The sequence below is a fragment of the Cibotium barometz genome, chromosome 9 (genome assembly GCF_041138505.1).
Source record: "Cibotium barometz isolate CiBa-2024 chromosome 9, ASM4113850v1, whole genome shotgun sequence".
In the NCBI taxonomy this organism is placed as follows: Eukaryota; Viridiplantae; Streptophyta; class Polypodiopsida; order Cyatheales; family Cibotiaceae; genus Cibotium; species Cibotium barometz.
The window spans coordinates 22,536,946-22,555,866 of NC_141054.1; positions in this window are offsets into that span (position 1 = coordinate 22,536,946).

Sequence of the window (18,921 nt, forward strand, 5' to 3'; positions counted from 1 at the left end):
CCCCATGTTAGCAAGGCTATGCTAAGAGAGAGCTACTCAGATCCATAAGTTACTGACATTACTACAAGTCCCATCATAGGCCGATAAGTGCAATAATCCAAAAACTCAAGACCTCACCAATCCCTTAAAACCAAAAGTTAGGGAGCCAAAATCCCAACAAGAAGGAGGAGAAGCCTCTTCAAAAAACTAAGGAGGCCTCACAGACAGTAGAGACACCAAAGTCCAAAAACCAATTCTTCCAATCCTGCTACCTTTGTTCCTTAGAAAGCCCCAAGAAACTAAATGAAGGATATACCAAAGCTACCAGAAAATCAAACTTGTGTGCCCCCCAAACAACCAATTACCAAGAAGAACAAGAAACCTAAATATGTGTGGATTCCAAGGTACCGAAAGTTGACGACACACTGGTGTGGATCCTTGAGCAGAGAAGAAGTTGAAATCTATACCATGATCTAGCCACATAGGGTTAGATGACCACATAAAATTCACTAAATTCCTAAGTATATTACCAAGGAAGAAGCCAGATCTGGGCGCCAACAAGGAACTACCTTTTCTCCAATGAGGTTATAGATAATGACTCTAGTGCCATTCTTCATGACCCCTTATTTCATTCCTAATGATGCTCAATTTCCACAAAAATAAAACCTCCTAGAATGGGGAAAAAAACATTAAAAATTCATCATCATGCTCAAGGACCTTGAATTAATAAGTTGCACCAAAGCAAGTGTGGATTCCCAAAAAGAAAGACAAGGGGAAAGCTAAGCTAGACGAGGAGCTACCCTCTTCTTTAGCTCAGCAAGAAATCCCAACCTCAGATGAGCATAGCACCAAGTTTTTTCCATCTCAAGAAGGCCCAACAATAAATAAATCCTCATTCTTAACCTAGGAAAAATTGAAGCTTATCAAGATTATGCAAGGCCCCCTCAAGCTTGAGAAGTATTCAATTGAATGGAGCTTTAATGCAATTGAAGCTCTCTAATGGATTTTAGTGATTAAACACATAAAGTTTTCATTTATGCTTAAATTAAAATGTTTTTTCAATAAACACATAAAATTTCCATTTATGCTTAAATTAAAATATTTTTTTAAGCATGTCTCTCTCCCCCCCAAAGAAGGGTCAGTCCTATGACCTATTCTATATTTAATTAATGCTTCTCATGGAGAAATTCTCTATTCACAAATCAAACTTTAGGCTTGTGAAGCTAGAGGTTTAAGAAAATGGTTTTTATACTTATATGCTTGAAAAATATGGTAATATTATGGGATAAATCCATAAATTGGATTCAATGCTAAAAGAAAGTTATACTATCATAGTTATTTTACTATGTCTTATTCTTTTCATAAAAATTAAAAATTGCCAGTAATAGCAGCGGAGCTATGGCAAAATTTTTAAGAAATTGATGCATAATTCATTCTTATGCATAACGTGAAAAGAGGACTTCCTACGATATTCTAGGATTGAATATCCTAGGTTAAAAGAATGGTTTTTGTCACATTTAATGGAAAACTAATTTTTAAGTTTATGTGTAATTGAATATTTAAGAAATGAGAAAATTATGGTAATTATATTTAATGATAAAAGAGAAATTCCTACGACATTTGGAATTCAATAATTTAGATGGGAAAAGAGAAATTCCTAGCATACTGGAATTATTAGATATTTTATTTAAATTCGAAGGTGAATTTTAGATAAATTTATTTTATCTATGAGACATATTTAAATGGTAAAAGAGGAATTCCTATAACATTTGGAATTCAATCATTTAGATGGGAAAAGAGAAATTCCTAGCATATTGGAATAAATGGATATTTTATTTAAATTCAAAGATAAATTTTAGATAAATTTATTTTATCTATGAGAAATATTTAAATGATAAAAGAGGAATTCTTATGACATTTGGAATTCAATCATTTAGATGGGAAAAGAGAAATTTCTAGCATATTTAATTAATGGATATTTTATTTAAATTCAAAGATAAATTTTAGATAAATTTATTTTATCTATGAGAAATATTTAAATGATAAAAGAGGAATTCCTATGACATTTGGAGTTCAATCATTTAGATGGAAAAAGAGAAATTCCTAGTATATTGGAATTATTGGATATTATATTTAAATTCAAAGATAAATTTTAGATAAATTTATTTTATCTATGACAAATATTTAAATGATAAAAGAGGAATTCCTATGACATTTGGAATTCAATCATTTAGATGGGAAAAGAGAAATTCCTAGCATATTGGAATTATTGGATATTTTATTTAAATTCAAAGATGAATTTTAGATAAATTTATTTTATCTATGAGAAATATTTAAATGGTAAAAGAGGAATTCCTATGACATTTGGAATTCAATCATTTAGATGGGAAAAGAGAAATTCCTAGCATATTGGAATTAATGGATATTTTATTTAAATTCAAAGATGAATTTTAGATAAATTTATTTTATCTATAAGAAATGTTTAAATGATAAAAGAGGAACTCCTATGACATTTGGATTTCAATCATTTAGATGGGAAAAGAGAAATTCCTAGAATATTGAATTAATGGATATTTTATTTAAATTCAAAGATGAATTTTAGATAAATTTATTTTATCTATGAGAAATATTTAAATGAGAAAAGAGAAATTCCTATGACATTTGAAATTCAATCATTTAGAAGGGAAAAGAGAAATTCCTAGCATATTGAATTAATGGATATTTTATCTAATTTCAAAGATGAATTTAAATAAATTTATTTTATCTATGAGAAATATTTAAATGATAAAAGAGGAATTCCTATGACCTTTGGTCAATCATTTAGATGAGAAATGAGAAATTCGTAGCATATTGAATTAATGGATATTTTATCTTAGATGAATTTATTTTATGAGAAATATTTGATGATAAAAGAGGAATTCTCATGATATTGGAATGCAATTAATCAAATGCAAAAAGAGGAATTCCCATGGTATTTGAGATCCAAGAAATTAAATGGGAAGAAGAGGTTTTTTAGTATAATTAAATTTATGATTATTCATCAAAAGTGAAAATATGGGTAGAATTGATTTTTATAAATCTCATGAATTCTTTTATTCAAAAGAGGAATATTGAATATAATATTTAAGAAGGAGTATGAAAATAGTCGTCGAGAAAAAGAACCTTTATCTAGGCCAAGCAATTGGTAGAAATTTAGAAAAAGTCCCATTATCGGTATCAAAGTAGTAAAAACTACTAAACTTGAGGCTATCCCTAATGGGAATACTGTCACATGTGCCAATAATGCTTCTTACCCAATGAAGGGCGTTGGTAAAATTATGCTTACTGCTGCAAATGGTAGTGCTTTCACACTTTCAGATGCTTTGTATGTGCCAGGGATAAAGAAGAATCTATTGTCTGTCTCTGCGGTTGCTAGACTTGGACTTGTAGTCAAATTTGTGGATGACAGATGTATTGTTCATGATTTGACTTCTGGTGATACGATTATTGCATCTGGCACCTTGTTTCGTGGACTGTATATGCTCAATTATTATGACAAGTGTGTGGAAGATTCAGGAAATGCAGTTTCTAATGAAAAGGCAGTTTCAGATGCAAAACTATGCTCATTTTGGTCATCTAAACTTTGCTAGTTTGTTGCGTTTGTAGAAATTTGATATAGTTACTTCACTGCCCCCTCTTGAGGCACCATTGAAACATGTTTGTGAAGGCTGTATTTTGGGCAAAATGCAGCGTTTTGCATTTCCAAAGGATGGTTCTGTGTGGGCCACTCGCAAATTGCAACTTGTACATAGTGATGTATGTGGGCCTATGCAATTTCCGTCATTTGGTAAACACTTGTACTTCGTGACTTTCATTGATGATTACTCAAGGCATGCATGGGTATATCCACTGAAGGCAAAGTCCGAAGTGTTTTTGTGCTTCAAACAGTTTTTGCTTATGGTTGAAAATGTATCCAATTGTACTGTGGGCACCCTCTGTTCTGATCGAGGGGGGAGTACATGTCTAAAGAGTTTGATGCATTTCTGGCTAGTCGTGGGATAAAACACCAATTTACAGTGCCGTATACCCCTCACCAAAATGGTATTACTGAGAGGAAAAACATGTCACTTATGGAGATGGCACGATGTATGGTCAAGAGCCAAGCTTTGCCACATGCGTTTTGGCTTGAGGCTGTCATGTGTGCTGCATATGTACTCAACAGGTGTCCCACTAAGGCCTTGTAGTTTGTTACTCCATACGAAGCTTGGCATGGCAGGAAGCCTTCTATTGGTCACTTGCGTGTCTTTGGTTGCTTGGCCTATGCTTTAGTGCATGTGCAACAACGTAGAAAATTGGATGATAAGGCTGTCAAATGCATTTCTGTTGGCTACAGTGCTGAGAGCAAGGGTTACAGATTGTATCATCCACAATCAAAGCGTATCTTGATTAGTCGAGATATTGTTTTTGTGGAAGATGTTGTGCAGCCTTTGTTATCATGTACCAAAGAGACAAGTGTGAGCTCACGGGATGTATTTAATACGTTGTTGCCTCTGTTTACAGGTGGGAATTCAAATGTAAGTCATAATGAGGCAAATATTCAGCCTATGCAGATTTCAAACAACATCATAGATCAGCCTATTTCTGATGCAGATTTACAGGATGTAATTTATGAGGATAGGGCTGAAAATGAGTAGGCTAGAGGTATGCCTAAGTGGCTGGTGCAAACCTTGCATGATAGTAAAATTGATGCATCTATGTCTAGTCATACTCGTTCAGGTTTGTAGCATGCCTCTTAGGCATCAGATTATTATGCTTTGGCTGTGTCTAGTATGTGTGAAGAGGAAGAACCTCTTTCATTTGATGAGGCACAAAAATCAAAAAATTGGTTGGCTGTAATGCAAAGTGAATATGATGCTATAATGAAGAATGGTACATGGTCTTTGTGTGATTTGCCTATTGGTAAAAAGGTCATTGGATGTAAGTGGGTTTTTAAGTTGAAACGAAAGCCAGATGGCAGTGTTGATCACTATAAGGCTAGACTTGTTGCAAAGGGTTATGCTCAAGAAAAGGGCATTGATTTTGATGAGACCTTTGCTCCCACTTGTTGTATGACTACCATTCGTAGCATTTGTGCATTGGCAGCTCATAATGGTTGGAATGTACATCAGTTGGACATAAAGACTGCGTTCTTGAATGGAGATTTGCATGAGGAGGTGTATGTATCATAGCCTCGTGGTTTTGTTCAAAGAGGGCAGGAAAACAAAGTGTGCAGGTTGAAAAAGGCTTTGTATGGTTTAAAGCAAGCTCCACGAGCTTGGTATGAAAAGATACATGCAAGGGTAATTCAAAAATAGAGTGTAGCAACAACATTGCATTGTAGCACACTCTCCACCCATAGCTATGGCTATCAAATTTCTTAGGGACTTTGCATTTCACAATGACGTCTCGTCTAACAGCTTGGGTTCCTTGGTGATGGCCTCAAGATTTCTTATAAACTTTCTAATTGATCTGCTCACAACTTCATAGTTATAAATATTGAAAGTCTCTCTCTCTCTCTCTCTCTCTCTCTCTCTCTCTCTCTCTCTCTCTCTCTCTCTCTCTCTCTCTCCTTGATATATCAAAAATAATTGTGTAGACTTACTAGCCTTTAACTAAATTGGCCAAGTAACAACGCTTCGATTCCATATCATAAGTGATTAAACTCTAGTGTGAACTAAAAAAGGCAATTAAGCATAGGAGAAGTAAGGGAAGGGAAAAAGACATAAAATATACAAAGTAAATAAATATCACTATACTAAGATTGCATCACTTACTCTTGATGATGTGTCATTAGGAGGAGTTGAACTACATCAAAATGAATGGAGCTAAACCATGACTATACATCCATGAGGGAGGTCTACTATGAGGTCAGAACAGCTGAAAAGAGGGAGTCTATAATATAAACTTTCTCTTGAACCTGTGAGATGGGAGATTTGATAAAACCAAGCTGCATAACAAAATAACATTATATCAGTCACTTTAAGCAAGCAAAATACTTTAGAATCAAGATGATGACAAGGATATAGCAAACCTTAGAGCAGCCAGCAAAACTTTATCATTGTCCTCATTGTGTAAATTCGAAAGAATCCAAATCTCCTCCATATCAAAAGGAAAGTATTGTGGATTGTTTGGTATCGAAAGTCTGACATAAAAGGAGGGGCCTAAGATACACAGTAATTCAACATTATTATGTGTAATCACTTGGCATGCATCTTTAATAAGCATCAACATCCCTCCTCGCCTCTCTTCTAGCTCCTAATCCCTGGCTTGGCTTGTGAATTAAGCTGTGTGTCATGAGAATGAGTGACATTTGTCACATCTGTGACCTTAGCATTTCCCCTCAAAGGAGGGAGAGTCAAGAATATCATCCTCACGTCGAAAAGAAGCACAGGCTCAAGAGTCTTGTCATATTAAAATCTAACAAGCCGAAGGGAGTTCATATGCCTCGGCAGCACTGTGACTATCCTGAAAGAATTTGATAAGAAAGTCCTCCAGAGCTTCTTGCAGGCAATCTAGGGTAGAAGCCTACCAATGCATATTGATCATGAATCTATCGCAAACGGATCTTACAAGGTGCTAGAAAGGGAGATTTGGGATGGTGCTTTGCATATGTCTTTGCACCTTTCTCAACTCAAGGAGGATGGATCTATGCTACTCATACCTCCGTCCCCTAATTGCCGGAGAGTGTGGACATATTTTTCCCAGGACTAGCCTTCTTAGATTTTGAAGCTACTTTAGGATCATCGTTCGATGAGTGCCTTGTGGTCTATTTCGTATGTGCCATCTAAAAATTTAAATGCGCATTTAAGTTCCAAGTCCTCTAAAAAAAATAGCAAAAAACAAGAAAGTAACACCAAATCGCTACAATGTGAAATGGGGACATCAGACATAATCTTAATCCCCTCCTTGCATTGTAGTGATTTCTCATGTAGAGCTCTTCATTCCACAAAATGACTCACCACAATGTGAAGACCATATTCAAAAACGTTGTAAGGCCTTGTCTCGTATTATGGTGATTTATCACATAGTCATTTTGTGAAATGAAGAGCTGTACATGAGAAATCACTACAATGCAAAATGGCGACATCAGACACAATCTCGATCCCCTCCTCGCGTTGTAGTGATATGTAGAGCTCTTCATTCCACAAAATGACTCGCCACAATGTGAATACCATATTCAAAAACTTTGTAAGGCCTTGTCTTGCATTGTAGTGATTTATCACATAGTCATTTTGTGAAATGAAGAGCCCTACATGAGAAATCACTACAATGCAAAACGGCGACATCAGACACAATCTCGATTCCCTCCTCGCATTGTAGTGATTTCTCATGTAGATCTCTTCATTCCACACAATGACTAATCAAAAGCTTAAATAAATTAACAAACAAACAAGAAAGTACAACGCATGCAAAAACTTGTACTGAAAGATCCCTGCCCCCTCCGCGCAACGAATTCGAGCAGCAGCAGTGGAAGTAGCACTTCTTGCACGGGCCAGGATCCTTCACTCGGGGCCTCACCCACCACGGATATTTGGTCAAAAGACTAATCCCTTGGTTCTTCAAAAACCAAACCTGGAAAAACTTCCCCCTACTGGAGAGCACGGGTGAGTCCACCAGGATATTTGTACTCTAACGTAGTCAGGGTCATTACTACCAAACTGATCCGACCGAACCTGAGAGTCACTTGGTCAAATCAAGGAAGAAACTTGCACTTGGATTATAGAAACCAACGCTTTTTTTCCCATCGAGAGGCACAGCCGTTGATTCTTTTTCCATAGAACAATTACTATCCGGGATTTACTTCATCTATCGTACTATAACAGAATTGAGTCTTATTTTATGGATCCATCAGTCCAGCCTAACCCCATCCCATGGGTTAACCACTGTAGTGATGGGATCCAATTAGGAATTTGGTTAGGTTTTGTCCCGTGTACCAAGGAGAAAAGAGTTCCCAGGCTCCCTAGCTGGATATTCATGCAAATTTAATGCCAGTCACACCACTTACACACCTAATATGAAATTACCTTTTTCACAGATTCGTCTATCTTTAAAACAATTATTTAATGAAACCATAGTGTCACTGATCATAATCCTCAAAATCTCTGGTTGAATCCTTATTTCCAATCATTCCTTCATCGATGTATCTATGGCATCATTGGCAACCAGAACACTCACCACCTGTCCACTCAGGGGCCTTTTCGATAGTTCCTAGCTCATTAGTAAACCAGCAATATATTCACTTATAAAAATCAAGATGGAATCTCCCTTGAAGATCAGCAAGATCAACCAACAGATCCATATAAAAGAGCCATGGACTCATCCGTTGAGGACCAGCAAGGTCAAGCAATCAGATCCATGCCCGGTTTCAGAAAACAACTCTTACTTCTTGTTCCAATATCTTCCCCGATGCACGTGTGGGTATCTTTGGCGACCCAGAGCCCGAGCACCGTATGGTTAGCACCCTCTAGGATCCTTCGCAGGTCACCTAGCACTTCACTCGTAGGCCGCTTCCTTGGTCCCTGATCCACCATACCAGATGCTCACCATTTGAATCGACCTTGCTACGCGAGATGTCCTCCATTGACTCTCTGTCAGCTGTTGCAACTTTATCAGCTAGGTCTCCACGACCTCATTCACAAGATGGTCAAAATGCTTTCCTTGCACTTTTGACATAAAACAGTCATTTAAAAACAGGTCATAAATACAGTTCCTATAATGAACTCTCGTCTTTCACAGTGTTCCACATCCGTCCACATTACTTAATCCATATCCAATTCATATGTATACCCATTCTCATCCAATCACATCATTCTTAATCCATATCCAATTCATATGTATACCCATTCTCATCCAATCACATCATTTTCCATCTCATCACATCTTTCCTCATTTATTCTCATCACATCTCATCCACTCGCATCAACCCATATTCACATCCCATCACACCTCATTCATTTCACATCTATCTCAATTTATATCACATCTTATCTCATTCATTTCACATCTCATCTCATTCATTCTTATCCCGATTCACATCACATCACATCTCATTCATTCACTCACATCGACATCACATCCTTTCACATACACATTCACATCCATTCTTCCACATACATATCCACATCCATTCTTCCACATACACATCCACATCCATTCTTTCACATACACATCCACATCCATTCTTCCACATACACATTGACATTCATTCTCATTACATCACATCTTATCACACCCTATTTTCATCTTATCACATCCTATCACATCCCATACACATCTTATCACATCCATTTTCATTCTATCGCATCTCGTTTACATCTTATCACATCCCATACACATCTTATCGCATCCTATTTTCACCTTATCTCATCCATTCACATGCTATTCCCATTTAATAGCTTTTTTGAGGTTGATCCCGATAATGGGACTTTTTCTAAATTTTTGCCAATTGCTTAGCCTAATTAAAGGTTCTTTTTCTCGACAACTATTTCCATATTCATTCTCAATTTCTCAAATGAATTATATTCAATATTCCTCTTTTGAAATAAAAGGATTCATGGGATTTAAAGAAATCAATTCTACCCATATTTCCACTTTTGATAAATAATCATAAATTGAATTATACTAAAAATTCCTCTTCTTCTCATTTAATGTCTTGGATCTCAATTACCATGGAAATTCCTCTTTTTACATTTAATTAATTGCATTCCAATGTCATGGGTATTCCTCTTTTATCATCAAATATTTCTCATAAAGTAATTTCATCTAAAATAAAATACCCATTAATTCAATATGCTAGGAATTTCTCTTTTCCCATCTAAATGATGGAATTCCAAATGTCATAGGAATTCCTCTTTTACCATTTAAATATTTCTCATAAATTTATCTAAATTTTATATTTGAATTTAATTAAAATGCTCATTAATTCCAATATACTAGGAATTTCTCTTTTCCCATCTCAATGATGGAATTTCAAATGTCATAGGAATTTCTCTTTTACCATTTAAATATTTCTCATAGATAAAATAAATTTATCTAAAATTCATCTTTGAATTTAATTAAAATACTCATTAATTCCAATATACTAGGGATTTCTCTTTTCCCATCTCAATGATGGAATTCCAAATGTCATAGGAATTCCTCTTTTACCATTTAAATATTTCTCATAGATAAAGTAAATTTATCTAAAATTCATCTTTGAATTTAATTAAAATACTCATTAATTTTAATATACTAGGAATTTCTATTTTCCCATCTCAATGATGGAATTTCAAATGTCATAGGAATTCCTCTTTTACCATTTAAATATTTCTCATAGATAAAATAAATTTATCTAAAATTTATCTTTGAATTTAAATAAAATATCCATTAATTTCAATATGCTAAAAATTACACTTTTCTCATTTAAATATTTGAATTCCAATATGGTGGGAATTCCTCTTTCATCATTTAAACTTATCTATACAAAAAAATAAATTTAACTAGAATCCTTCTTTAATTTTTAAATAAAATATACATTATTTTAGCATCATAATTTTTCTCTTAGTTCATTGGAATACATGGATTTCCATTGTCATGGGGATTACTCTTTTAACATAAAAATGGATTACTAGAAATTTCTCTTTTTTCTAATTAACTATTTATGCATAAACATAAAAATCAAATTTTTCATGATTATAATAAGAATCATTCAATTAATCTAGGATGATTAATCCTAGAATATGATAGGAAGTCCTCTTTTCATATTATGAATGAAAATGATTTATGTGTTAATTTTTTAGAAATTTTACCATAGCTCCGCTGTTACTGATAATTCTCAAAAATTTGAAAGCATAAAGTTTAGTAATATCCCTATGATTAGAATAACCATTAATTGGATCAATATCCAATTATGGACTTGATTCTTAATTTTTCCATAAATTAAATAGCATAAAAGCATTAAAAAGCCACTTATTTGGCCTTTAATTTGACAAGCATAGAAATTACTTTTAGATTAGAGAATTGCTTCATGAGAAGCTTCATTTGAATATAGAATAGGTCATAGGAATGACCTTTTTGGGGAGAGAGAGAGAGAGATGAAAATTTATGTATTTTATCACCACAATTTATTAAAGAACTTCAATTGTATTAAAAAGCCATTCAATTAAATGCTTCTCAAGCTTGAGAGGGGTTGAGAAGAGAGAAACATTTGGAGATTAAAGAAAAAAGACCATAAACCACATTTTACCTCCTAGATTGCTTGATTCTTTGATCAAAGTAGAGGCCCCCAACCAATCAATTGGTTTGGTATGTTGATGAAGTCTCCAAGGAAGATTGAAGAGAGAGAGAAGCTCCAATCTCTTCAATTTGTAGAGGATTTTTAGAGGATAATAGAAAATATCCATATTTCAGTATAATACTGGCATGGTATAGTTCTCATATTTTTTACAAAGGGGTAAGGATCTATTTATAGGTGAGGGAGGCCTCTAACCAAGTCCAACTAGTTTCTAGAATTTTCCAGGTTCAGTTTGGCTGAATTTAGACAAGATTTGGACCTAGTTTGGCTCCCTTTTTTATTTGGTTTGATCCAGGAGAGAGGAGAGATAAAAAATATCACAATATTCTTGAGTTTAAGACTCCACCACACATGTGAAATAGGCGCCTCCTTGAAGAGACCTCCTTCTCCTTACCAAGGTGTCAAAATTGAATCATTATACCCAAAATATCTCATTTTTTTTAGTAATACTCAGAGTTTTTTACTAATAAACCTTGTCCTTAGTCAACTCTTCATCTTATGTGAGCATTTACTCGTTTTTGGGGGTTTTTCTTTTATAAATTAGATTTCTCTCCTCCCCACACTTGGATTGATCCTATTGGCCCCCCCCATAGGAACCTTAATTGGAGCATAATTCAAAAATTTCTGAATATCTGGACCCTTAGGCTAAGGTCCTTTTCACCTATTTTCAATTAATTCCAATTGCACATTGGAAAGTTCTTTTTGAATTTTTGTTTTAGGGGAAACTATTTTAGACACTAGGAGGATTTTTATATCCAAAAATATCTCAATTTTGGATTACCTCTATCTAGATATTTTCTCTCTCTAGATCAAAACAGGGTAAAACAGAATCTTTCTTTTATTTCAAAGAGGGGAATAATTACAAGATCAGAAGGGGAGGTTCTTACACCTGTACACCTCAAAAGCTGGAGGGAGGAATCTTACATGTACAACAACTCACTACAACGCAAAGACCATATTTAGATAAATTGTAAGGCCTTGTCTCATGTTATAGTGATTTGTCACGTAGTATTGATTTGTGACATGGGCACGTTCATTCAATCCTAACAATGTAGCCATTTCTCACTCAGAGTTCAAACAAATTAATGCACAAACATAAGAAAACAATATCTACCGCTTTGTGGGGCAATTGGTAATATAAGATGTAAGGGTGCAGTTCAGGAGAAATCATGCCACTCACTTCACGCTATAGTGATCGAAAAAAATGTATTAAATGTATGACGGGCAGACCAAAATGTACCAAAGATAAATTTATCCAAATGCATAAAATTATCCAAAGATAAATTTATCCAAATGCATAAAATTAATAGACACACTATAGCGCAAAAAGGAAATTCGTAAAACATTAAAAGTATTATCTCGCATTGTGGGGTGACTTGTCTGTAGTTACCTTGATCGAAGTAAGTGCTAAGGAAGCAGAAGTGGACCCCATGAAGCATAGACAGAGTGTAGAATAGTCGAAGTATACAAGATTGTAGAACAATCGAAGTAGCGAAGGCGAGAAGAAGAATGACACATGTACACATTAAATAGTAATGGCACAAAATGATTATAACCAATGTATGTGTGACACATGCCCTTGACACATGACTCCAACACGTGTGGAAAATTACATGAGGCAATGGTGGCCAATGCATGAGTGCCACGTGTAAATATTGTTACACATAAAGCGTACCTGCCCACATTCATTACTGATTGTTTGAATTTTTTTCATACGTTCTTCAGATCGTTGTCGTGTGTTCTTTAGATCGTTGTCATGCATTCTTCAGATCGTTGTCGTGCATTCTTCTTTTCTAGGTACATTCTCAAAGTCTTTAGCGTTTGATTTGGCAAATGTTTCAAATTTCTCTTCATATCATTGTCGTTACCATTTTTTACCCCATTTTTTTGAATAATTAGAACTCAAGGTTGAATGGTGGTTGTATCAAATCACTACAACACAAGAAGAGTACGATGATTTTGCCTAGATGCCTCATATCACATTGTTATGATCTTTATTTTGCCTAGATGCCTCATATCACATTGTTATGATCTTTATTTTTTTGGTAGTTTCAATGTCATTTGTCACCAATTAATGCATTATTGTGCTATTGGGGTCCTTCTCTATTCAAATCACTACAGTGTGATGATATGCTACCTCTCAAGGATCTCGAAGACCTCATATCACGTTGTATTGATTTGTTTATTTTCTTGTCCTTTAAAGTTTCTCATCATGACTATTCTATCTTTGAGATGGCTCCGTTTAGTTATACGTCTCTGGATACTTGTTGCTGATGCATAATTTTGCACCATTTTAACAAATAATTAGAATGTAAGGTTGAATGATAGCTGTGTCTAATGTCCCCATATGATAAATCACTGCAATGTGAGAAGGGCATGATGATTTTTTCTGATGGCCTCATATCACGTTGTTATGATCTTTCTTTTTTTGGTAATTTTAATGTCATTTGTCACCAATTAATGCATTATTGTTTATTTCTATTCAAATCACTACAATGCGATATGTACCTACAATGCGATATTATTTCTATTCAAATCACTACAATGCGATATGTACCTCTTAAGGATCTCAAAGACCTCGTCAGGGTCAAAATTAGGGGGTGAAATTTAGCCCAAAGGCTATTTTTCAAGGGTCTTCCAAAATTCTTGCGCTATTTTAGACCAAAAATATTGCTAAATTTTTTAGTATATTAGTCGAAGGTATCATTTTTTGGGTTAATTTTGAAGGAAAATTTGCCAGATTTACACTAAAAGTGAGCATATATCCTGAATTTTTTTCCATTTTGAAGGAAAATTTGCCAGATTTACACTAAAAGTGAGCATATATCCTGAATTTTTTTCCACAAACATTCACCAAAATTCTCCACCAAGTCTACCTTCAATGAGAAAAAGATTCGCCAATCTATCTCTACTTTAACTATAAGATATACTCCTTATTTATTACCCTGGACCTCGTATTGTGTGTTGTATTTTTGAAAAAATATGCTATTTCAGTGTCCAAGTAGAAATTTTAAGATATGAGCCACCAGACTTGAAAACTAGCCATACCATAAATGTACTTCAATTTTCTATGCATCTATAAAGAATCTCCCTTGATACCAAAATCAAAATGGAAATAAAAAGGCACCAAATCTCACTTTTCTATGCATCTATAAAGAATCTCCCTTGATACCAAAATCAAAATGGAAATAAAAAGGCACCAAATCTCACTTTTCTATGCATCTATAAAGAATCTCCCTTGATACCAAAATCAAAATGGAAATAAAAAGGCACCAAATAGGAACTTAAGTCGAACTACTTTTGGATGAGCTTGGTTCAAATTTTGAGAAATATACTATTCTGGTGTCTAAGTAAAAATTTTGAGATATGAGCCATTAGACTTCAAAAACTGGCTATACCATAAATGTACTTCACTTTTCACGTAGTTTATACTACATGAACAAGAAAACGTGAATGAAGCTTTGAAAACTTCAAAAATTGTCAATATTCTATCATTATTTATCTACATTTAAGAATAGGAATATATCTTTTATATCTTAGAAAGTGGAGAGAAAATACATCAAAATTAATTTCATCTTATTTTTTAGACTTTTTGGATTATCTCTCTCTAAGCTGAGTTGGCACTTCTTAAAGGGCCCAAAGTTGAGTCCAAAATTCTCCTAATGTTACACCAAGGCAATGACTGTTGAGATATCGAGCTCAACTAGTTTGGATATGGATGACACGCCATGATGACAGCTCCACACTTATGCCACTAGCATGGCTGGTGAGATTATGCATAATATGCTGCCAGTGGTTTATAGGCTGTGTGACATTCACTTTGGTTTACTAGAGTTATGGTATAGTTATAGTCCCAACTTATATAAGTGGGTTCACGCTTTGGACCAAACTTTGTATATTTTCGTAGGAGAGTGTTTTCCCTTATAAAATTTACTATTGTCTTCATGCTTACCTTTATGTTATGGTTGTAGAGAAAAGAAGAGAATAGAAGAAAATTCAGCCATCCATCTTTCTTATATGCTTGTCTACTTTTGTGTGTGTGTGTATGTGTGTGTGTGTGTTTTCTCACAAGGAGCTTAATCTCACCCTCTCCCCTGAATTCTTCTCATGGTATCAGAGCACCAATTCACATGAAGAGATCAAGAGGAAAGAAAAAGGCAAGAAAACATTGGTAAGGGTAACTCCATCCCTTTCCCTTTAATTTAGAAGCATAACTATGTTTGTAGTTGCCTGCTAGTCAACAGTATCAGGCAAGCACAATAGTAGGGTAACTACTATAATAAGTTACTCTACAGGGGGTAATCATGTCTAACAGTCTATCCCAGATTATGAGCAAGAAGCTAGACAAGAACAACTTCCAAGCATGGAAGTTTAGGATGAAAAACTTCCTCATGGGAAAAGAAGATTGAGAGTTTGTTTCAGGTGTGACAAGAAGGAGCCAAGGTTCTGGAAGAAAGTGTCACTCCTCAATAGACACAAGCCTTTAAGGCTTAGCATGAGAAAGCTAGAAAAGTGATGTAATGGTTTTCTATTAGTGACAAGAAGAAGCCAAAGCATCTGGAAGAAAATGTCACTCCTTCGCAAGATTTTAAGGCTTAGCATGAGAAAGCAAGCAAAGTGATGTAATGGTTATCTGTTAGTGAGTCAGATGCTATAATTGGTCATATACAAAATGCAATGACACTTACAAAGGGGGGGATAGCACAAGTGCCAAGGTAAGAAATATATAGTTAAAGTAAGAGTTTCATATTGTGTAAAGAAACATGCTAGGTATTAGTAAATTACTTATTGAAAGTGAAAGGGCTTGTGCATGCCCTCTCATTTATTGGATCTCCCATTGATGAACGCCTTGGTGTCAGTCATATTGAATGGGCTTGGAAAAGAGTATGATCAATTTTGGACATCTATCTAAACACGAAAAAACTTCCCAAACGTTGAGGACCTTATATTTCTTCTAATCACACTTGAGATGAATGTTAAGAGTAAGTCACCTTCCAAAAATATATAGGAGCAAGCCTTTTACATGAACATAGGGAGCACAGGGTGTTGAGAAGGAAAACAAGACCATTAGAGCTCTTGTCACTTATTAATTCACCAATGAATATCCCATTGGGAGTATTGCTAATAAGGAATGTCCTAAACTATGGTAAATGGATGGATACATGTGAAATTCCAACAAATGAAATTGTGGGACCCCCTCAAATCACTGCTTATCTTTGTTTCAAGTGCACTACTTTTGTGACCCCCACATTTTTGTGGAGTTGACAAGCCATCTTCTATAGACATGTTTACATATTGTTATCTTTACTTATTTGATTAGACTGGCAAGAAATTGCTTGTAGTGTAGAAGCTAATTTAACAAGGTACTTGAACATATCTTTCTCTTAGGTACCCAATATTGTAAAAAATTTGATACATCATTTGGGGGAACGGGCATGGAGCGAGTTTTTTTTTAACATCCACTCTCTCTCTATATAACCTCTATTAACCATGTCCTCTCTCTATTCTCCCCTCCTCCTCCCTCCTCCCAGCCCAGCCTACCCTCTATTAACCATGTCCTCTCTCTATTCTCCTCTCCTCCTCCCTCCTCCCAGCCCAGCCTATTTCTCCCTCCTCCCAACCAACCCTGCCCAACCCTCACTTCACTCTCCTTTCTTTTTGTCCCTCTTCTCTCTCCACTCTATCTCTCTCCTCTCTCTCTCTCATCTTGTACGTAGTTGTGGATAGGTTGACAAAAGTGGCACATTTCATCCGCAGGTCACATACAAGGCATCTATGGTTGCAAAGCAAGAATTTTGTTTCAGACCATGGGAACCAAGTTGATTCCTAGTACCACTTCTCACCCTGAGACCAATGGTCAAACTCAAAGACAGAATAAGTGGGTGGAGACTAATGGTCAAATAGATAGAGTGAATAGATGGGTGACTAATGGTCAAATAGATAGAGTGAATAAGTGGGTGAAGACTTATTTGAGACACTAGTTCCATGAGACTCAACATGCATGGGATGATTGGTTATCTCTTGCCAAGTTTTCTTACAATAGTGCTTATCATGTGAGTATTGGCATGTCACCATTTGAAGCATTATATGGGTATAAGATCAATGTACCAATGGTGGTCATCTCAAGAAGAAAGATACAAAAGAAGAAAGATGCAAGCATTGCTTCAACAATGCAAAAGGAACGACAAAAGGTCATAAGAAAGGATGAAGCACTATCAAGATACTCATAAAAGGCCACTGGAGTTTAAGGAACATGATTGATGTGTTCTTGAGACTCCCTATATCAAGATATGGTTCTCTCAAGGGCAACACTAACACCAAGTTAACTCATCGCTATTATAGTCCATACAAAGTTTGCATAGAAACTATTTATTCCACACACCAACTACCAAGATACATGATGTATTCCATTTTTCCCATTTGAAGGCTTATGTGGGGCTGGAGGTTCAAATTTTTGATGAGTTACCACCAATGGGTGAAGAAGGAAGGGTTAAATATGTACCTCGGAGAGAATAGTGGGCAAGCAAGAAAGAGTGATTTACAACCATAACTATGGTTGAACATTTGATCAAATAGCATGGATTACCATTGAAGAAGCTTCATGGTAGCGTGATTCTATGCCAAATGGAAGTTATTACTATTATGTCAATTGGGCATAAGTGGAAGAGCTTAGTTCTCATGCAAGAAGTCCTTCATGGGTGTTATATATTGATCTGGGGAATCATTTGGGAGCTGATTTGAGAACATATCATGTAGATTTGGAGCCATCTACATTGAGGCCACTACATGCTATATATGGCTTACATGGTCATTAGAGTTGCATTCCATCTCTAAGCTAAATATTAATGGTTTCGAGGATAAAACCAATAGGCGAGGACGGTTTGTAACATGGTAACTCTTAATTTGTATATACTTATATGGACCAAAGGCTATGGGACATGAACAATGGGTGTGGACATAGGGCTAAGGGCTAAGGCCACCAAGGTGGTGGACATCAATAATATAGTGTGTAATGGGGCTCTAGTATAAAAGACAACTACGGTCTTAATGATGGTGCTAATCCCTTTAATAATCAAAGATTAATCATCTTCTTACTTCATGCAAAACCTTCCATGGTGACCTTCTCCCATATGAGATGGTACATGTGGTACTCCATGTAATGAGCACCTCCATTGTAGCCTAGGGGATTTATCCAATTTATAATCAATTTAACATGCATCCCATATTATAAAGCCAAAGTTAAACATATCACTAATCCACCAACCAATCATATCCCCATCCATTTAAGCATTTCATCCTAAGTCCTTGTAGATTTATTGCTTTTCGATTTGATGACTTCTTAAGTCCACCTAGCTCTCTAATGTCTTGTTGGTAAAGGAAGAGGGGGTGCCAAGAAGATGGTCATGTAATGGCATTCTTTTCCTACCTCATCCCACGAGTATAGCTCCTTGGCAATGTGTATACATGTCTTCACCTAGAACTTTTTGTCTTCTTCCTACCTATCATCCTAGGAGTATAGCTCCTTGTAATGTGCATAGATGTCTTTACCTAGAACTTCTTGCCACTTCTTGTCTTTACATTTTTCCAAAACATCCCACATTCCTACCAACCGATGAAACATGCCAGAGTCACCATTAGAACCAGAAGATGAA